We start from the raw sequence: 6,753 nt of genomic DNA on the forward strand, positions 1-6,753 counted from the left end.
GACAGTTCTTCCTTCTCTTGCCTTCCAGTCTCTCTCCAACATCCCTGTCAGCAGAACCCGACAGCGAGCAAGCTGGCAATGGAGAAATATGCTTACCAGAGTCCTGGATCCAGCATCACAAAACAAGTGCAAAAGGGTAGATTTAGATCCTAGAGACAATAGCTTAATAACCAGCATTTAGTAACCACCTTCCTTAGACAAGGCTGCTGAAACTTAGGTCCAGCGGAAAACCCTGGACTTCACTTTCTGGTCTAACACTGGTCATGCTTGGATTTTAGGGAATCAATGAATAAGACCTTTTTTCTTTCTGGCCTGGTTCTGAATCAAAGTTCTTGATAAAGAGAATTAGAGGGAACTTAACTCGGTGGTTAAAGACTTTTCTCCAAGTTCATAGGTCCTGATAACCGTGACCTCATCTCCTTATTATCAGTAGTCAAGAAGATGGTAATAAAACTATCAGCTTTATTACTAACAGAATCTGATGTCAGGCATGCACCCACATGTGCTTGCCTTGCTAACAGCCCCTGATGTAAACTTATTGCCAAAGTGCAGGCCTCCCCTGTGGGTTCTGGGTGGAAGCATCCAGGCCCCTGAGATCAGATAAGTATGCACCTCCCAGGTGGCCAGCAGATTCTAAGGAGAGACAAAGGCACATCTGAATGAAGCCCACCCTTGGGGAGGAGTGCCTAGAACTGAGAGAGTTTGGTGGGGGTAGGGGGTTTCCCTGGTGGAGGTTCTTCCATTAGGGAGTATGAGGAGTGGGGAATGAGTTTTCTCAAATTGGTATACTTGAAAACATATTTGATTGCAACCTGGCTCTGGTTAGAAATGTTATAAGAACAGATTTTTTAAAAATTAGAGGTACTTTTAAAAAAGTGATAAAATACACATAACAGAATTTACCATTTACAATGCACATTTTTAAGTGTACATTTCAGTGGCATTGAGTACATTCACATAGTTGTGCAACCATCACCACCGTCCATCTCCAGAACTCTTTTTATCTTGCCCTTTAAACTCTGTACCCATCAAAAAATTGGTCCCCAGTGACCGCTTGCCCAGCTCCTGGCAACCTTAACCTACTTTCTGTCTTTGTGAAATTGACTAGTCAAGGTACGTCATATAAATGGAGTGATACAATATTTATTCTTTTGTGTCTGGCTTTTTTGCTTAGCATTAGGTCCTCAAGGTCCATCTGTGTTGAAGCATTTATCAGAATTTCCTTCCCTTTTAAGGCTGAATAATATTCAATTGTATGTATATACCACATCCTGTTTATCCATCTGTCGAAGGACACTGGGTTGTGTCTACCTTTTGGCTATTTTGAATAATGCTGCTATGAACATGGGTGTACAAATATCTGTCTGTGTCCCTGATTTCAATTCTCTCGGGTATATACTCAATAATGAAATTGCTGGATCTTATGGTAATTCTATTTTTAATTAGAAACACAGTTTTTAGTGGACATTGTGAGGAACATCAAGAGGTAGAGGCCGAGAACCCGTGAAATGCACATCACGCAGCCTAGAGGCCTCTTAGGTAGAAATTGCTCACTTGTCCCTGAGGGCAGCAGCTGTTCTTCTGCCTCTGCTGCATCTTCACGCCTACAAAGTGGAGAATGGGCTGAACCCACATCTCCTTTACTTTCAGGCACTGGGTGGAGAGCTCCACTCTCAAGAATAATGGCAGTGGTCAAAGTCCCTTTCAGTCCCCATAGACCCGGGCTTGTGGCTGAGATACCTGAGTAAGATTCTGGAGCCCTTGAAGCTTGCCTAGCTTTGTTATTGTTGCCATCATTTGTCATCAGTATCACTGCAGTGATTGGCAGTGGAGCCTTTCATAAAGGAAGCAGACCATGTGTGTGGTCTTTAGGGACTATCAGGAGAAGGGAGTTGGGAGGTTTCTTCTGGTTTAGGGCCACTCTTGGACAGAAAGTGAATGGGCAGGGCCAGAGAAGGAAAGAAAGCAAGCTCAGTTCCTGATGGCTCCTGAGGCTCAACAGCTATAAATCCTGTGCACGGTCACCAGACAGAGTTAAATTTCCTGTTCCAAAGAGGCACCCAGATGATAGAAGTTCAAGCACCATGGCAAACTGTTGGATAAACATTTTGGAGCAGATGGTAGGGATTAAAGGAATAGCCACCTCATGGAGTGTACGTACAGGTGCCCACTGAGGCACTGTGTGGGGGTGTGGTGCTCTGAACTTATTGGACATTTAAAAGAGAAAGGAGCAATTACTTCCTTCTGTCCTGGTGCAGGGGCCTGTGTTGTCTCTGAGGCCAACTGAATTCACTCTCTTGGTTTAGTTGTACCTGTCAGTCCAGAATTAACGGTGTGCTCGGGGATGTTCCTCAGTCAGCATTGTAGAAATTCAGAGCCCAAGGAGCAGATGAGTACCAGGGTGACTGTAAAGAAGTCAGTGTATGACATCACTTTCCCTAAATGTGTAGGGCTTGCTTCTAGACTGTTCTATTCAGTAACGGGTCAGAGACTCAAAAGAGCACTGTCTGAAAGAAATATAATGTGAGCAACATACAGAATTTTAAAGTTTCTAGTAGCTACACTAAAAAAAGGTGAAATTTAATTTTAATATATTTTATTTAATTGGATATGTTAAAAATGTTATTTCAACAAATAATTAATATTAAGATTACTGAGCTATTTTACATTCTTTGTTTTGTACTCAGTATCTGAATTTTGGTGTGTTATTTTACACATACAGCATACCTCAATTCGGAAAAGCCACACCTGTGTCGAATGGTCACATGTGGCTTGTGGCTACCATATTGGACAGTGCAGCTCTAAGACATCCAAGGGTATAATAGCAAGCATTTATTGAACGATTACTATTACATGTATTGAATCATTTAATAACAAGCAACACTCCAAGGCAGCTGCTATTTACTGAAGAATACAAGTGTATTCTTTGGTTTGTGGCCCTTTCCTCTGTCTTTAGGAAGCCAATAGCACAGCGTCTTCTGTCTCCAACTCTGCTTTCCTCTCTGCTTCTGTCATCAGGGGGCTGCATCCTGCTTTTCTCTTAGAAGGACTCTTGTGATTACATCAAGCCTACTCTGATAATCCAGGATAATCTCCCAATTTCAAGAGCCTTAATTTAATCACATCTACAAAGTCTCTTTTGCCATATAATAAAACATGGACAGGTTCCAGGGATTAGAATGTGGACATCCTGGGGGGCCATTATTCAGCCTGCAACAGAGGGTGACTTTATTTTCACAAGCATGTAAGGAAAACTCTGAGCTGAGACTGCAGTTTCTCTACTTCTTCCTTACATCATCTGTGTAACTCGGCTCATGCTGCTCTAGAAGAGACCATCTCCCCTGCTCCATCATATCTGCAGCCCTGGCTGCTGCAGGGAAAGGCACTGCCTTTCTTCTCCAGGTGTCTTTTGTTCTTCTCCCGCCCTGGCCCCTTGCTGCCATGCAGGACTCTGCTGGGAGTGACGTGGGTCTCTTTCCCTGAGAGAGCTGAAGATCTGCAAGGAGACCTTCTCCCTGCCTTTTGCTTCGCATTTTGAAGGGAGGGAGGAGACTAGCCAGAACCACTGACCAGGGGAAGCACTCTTATCCTCTTAGAAAGGACCTTAGAAATCATCTATCCCCTCCACCCCATCCCTGCCTTGCCACGAGGATTAATTGCTCTCTAAGTGCCTTGGCCAACGTTGACTTTCAGCCTAAGCTTGACCTCTCAAGCAAGTTGTTTCCTTCCTAACAATAGTATTTCAAGTGAATTCATTAAAACTTCTTAGTTGCAAGTAATAGAAACTAACTTAAATTAACTCAAGCAAAAAACAAACAAAACAAAACAAAACAAAAACAAAAAACAAACCAAGGAGTGGTCAGAAATCCACTCCTCGGGGGAATTTGATCTCTTGCTTTTCTTGGCAACTTGAGGACCCTTTTCCTAGGAAAGGGGGACTTTCCCTGTCCCCCTCTGACTTCCAGCACATAATCAGTGATTGTGACTCCAGTCCAGGTCCACTCAATACCCACTTATCATATGTGCTGCATTCCAACCAACAGATGAAGAGGCACAGATGGATGCCTCTTTCATCTGGTGAACTGATAGAAGTACTGTGATGAACCTCCACAGTAGAAGAAAAGAAAAGGATGAAAGACACATGTTGCTAATTGGCCTTAAACCTCCTCTGATGGGAACAGGAGGCAGAAGCTGGTCATGAGGGTAAGTTGATAAGAGAGGAGCCTAACCAGGGTTCTAATGAATGGCCAAGATATTGGGATATAAGCTAGAAACTCTAATGTTGTTATGTTTCTTTTTTCTTTTTTTATTTTTTTGAGACGGAGTCTCACTCTGTCACCAGGCTGGAGTACAGTGGTGCAATCTCAGCTCACTGCAACCTCTGCCTCCCGGGTTCAAGCGATTCTCCTGCCTCAGCCTCCCAAGTAGTTGGGACTACAGGCACGTGCCACCACACCCAGCTAAGTTTTGTATTTTTAGTAGAAACGGGGTTTCACCATGTTGTCCAGGATGGTCTCCATCTCTTGACCTCGTGATCCTCCCACCTCGGCCTCCCAGAGTGCTGGGATTACAGGTGTGAGCCACCGCGCCCAGCCATGTCGTTATGTTTCCTACACACATGTGTGTGTATGCATATGTACCCATATAGACATACTTAACATTACACGATGTACTATGCTAGTGTTGGAGATACAGAAATGACTTTATGCCTACCCTAAAGGCTTCCCTAAAAGACAAAGAATTGTGGGACAGTTTGATAAATGTCATAAGAGATATTAGTAAGTGCTAAAAATAGCACAAAGAGAGGCATGATTTCCTCTGCTTGGGTGTGTCCAGGAAACCTCTATCGAGAAGGGAACATTTGCATGGATCTTAATAGGAATTTAAAGATCACTGGGAGAAGTGTGTGTGTATGAGTGAGTGAGTGTGTGGCAGGAAGGGGTGATGAGAATGGAGAAAGATGTTCCAAAAAGGAGGAGTTATATGGCCACAGGCCTTGATGTGAAGCGGCATTGACGTTTAGAAGAGTGTAGATAGTTCCATGTGGCTGTCAAGATGGGGCCTTGGGTAGGGAATAAGAGAGTGGACAGTTGAGCACAGGCTGAGTCTCAAGAGACATAAGCTTCTAATTTATCTTGTAAGTAAACAGACATCTTGGAAAGAATGGAAGCAGAGCGTGACAAGATCAGATCTGGACTTTAGAAAGGAGGAGGACTCTTAACAGTGTGGAGGATGAATTGAACGAAGGACAACTAGGGGCAGCCAGATTTGTTGAGAAGCAGAGGCCAAGACAAGATTAGACCTGCAGAGGCATTGTGGGAAACACCACACCTGTGAAGGATGAAGAGCGGGCAGAAGGAGTGGTCAGGAGAGACTTCAGACTGCAGTGCAGGTCAGACACCTGGGAAAGGAGAGCAGGCTGGGAAGAGGATCAGGTAGGATGATCCTCAAACTGCGGTGCAGCTCCAGGATGTCCCCGCCAGGCTTAGTGTCCCAGAACAGAGCTCGCCTCTTAGCGAGGCCTCACATCAGGCACAGTGGCCTGTTTCTAGCCCTGTTTCTGGCACCCTCTGTGCTCAGTCATTGGCTGGGAGCAGCATGGGGCAGTGTGAACACCCAACACAACCAAAATATAGCGGCAGGAGGCTGGAGGCTTCTTGCACCAGGTTCTCTTGAAGGGAGACCTGAGCACACTCCCTGACAGCACAGAGATGCCTGCAGCAGCACAGTCTGCTCTAAGGCCAGTCACGGGAGAATGGAAAGCAGACGGAAAAGAGGAGCTTGCCTTGTTTGCCAGCACCCCCTGGTCTGGGAAGGCTGTTTCCCCTCTGGCTTGTGAGGTTGCTGCCCTTTCTCCTTTCTTGGTTGGGGCCAGAAGTTGTCCTCCGCTTTTCTTGAGGACATCACAGGCTTGGCAGATGCAGGAGTCAGCTCAGGCTGCTGTATGTAACACATGGCACAGACCAGGTGGCTTAAACAACAGAAGTTAATTTCCTCATATATCTGGAGGCTGGAACTCTAAAGTCAAAGGTCAGCAGGGTTGGTTTCTTCTGAGGCCTCCCTCCTTGGCTTGTAGATGGCTGTCTTCTCCTTGTGTCTCCGCACAGTCTTCCCTCTATGTGCATCTGTGTCCTGGTTTCCTTTTCTTATAAGGACACCAATCAGAATGGATTAGGGCCCACCCTAATGGCCTTATTTTAAATTGATTACTCTTTAAAATACCCTGTCTCCAAATACAATCACATTCTGAGATACGGGGGTCAGGGCTGCAATATAGGAGTTTTGGGGGCCACAATTCAGCCCATCACAGAAGGTAAGAGATATGCTGCCTCCACTGCCCTCTCACACATCAAGAGCCCTGGTCCCTTAGTGTATGCAGGCTTCTCCTTCCTGTGAGTTCTCCTTCTGCGTGTGACACAAAGAAAGTCAGGTGGGTCCAAGAGATGCCAACATGCAGAGAGTGATGGAAGAGAGCATGGAAAGCATTAGAGAGTGAACAGTAGTAAGGCTGGGCACGGTGGCTTATGCCTGTAATCCCAGCACTTTGGAAGGCTGAGGCGGGTGGATCATCTGAGATCGGGAGTTCGAGACCAGCCTGACCAACATGGAGAAACCCCATCTCTACTAACAATATAAAATTAGCCGGGCGTGGTGGCGCATGCCTGTAATCCCAGCTACTCAGGAGGCTGAGGCAGGAGAATCACTTGAACCTGGGAGGCGGAGGTTGGGGTGAACTGAGATCGCACCATTGCA

Source organism: Pan troglodytes, chromosome 1 (assembly GCF_028858775.2).
Source record: "Pan troglodytes isolate AG18354 chromosome 1, NHGRI_mPanTro3-v2.0_pri, whole genome shotgun sequence".
Lineage (NCBI taxonomy): Eukaryota > Metazoa > Chordata > Mammalia > Primates > Hominidae > Pan > Pan troglodytes.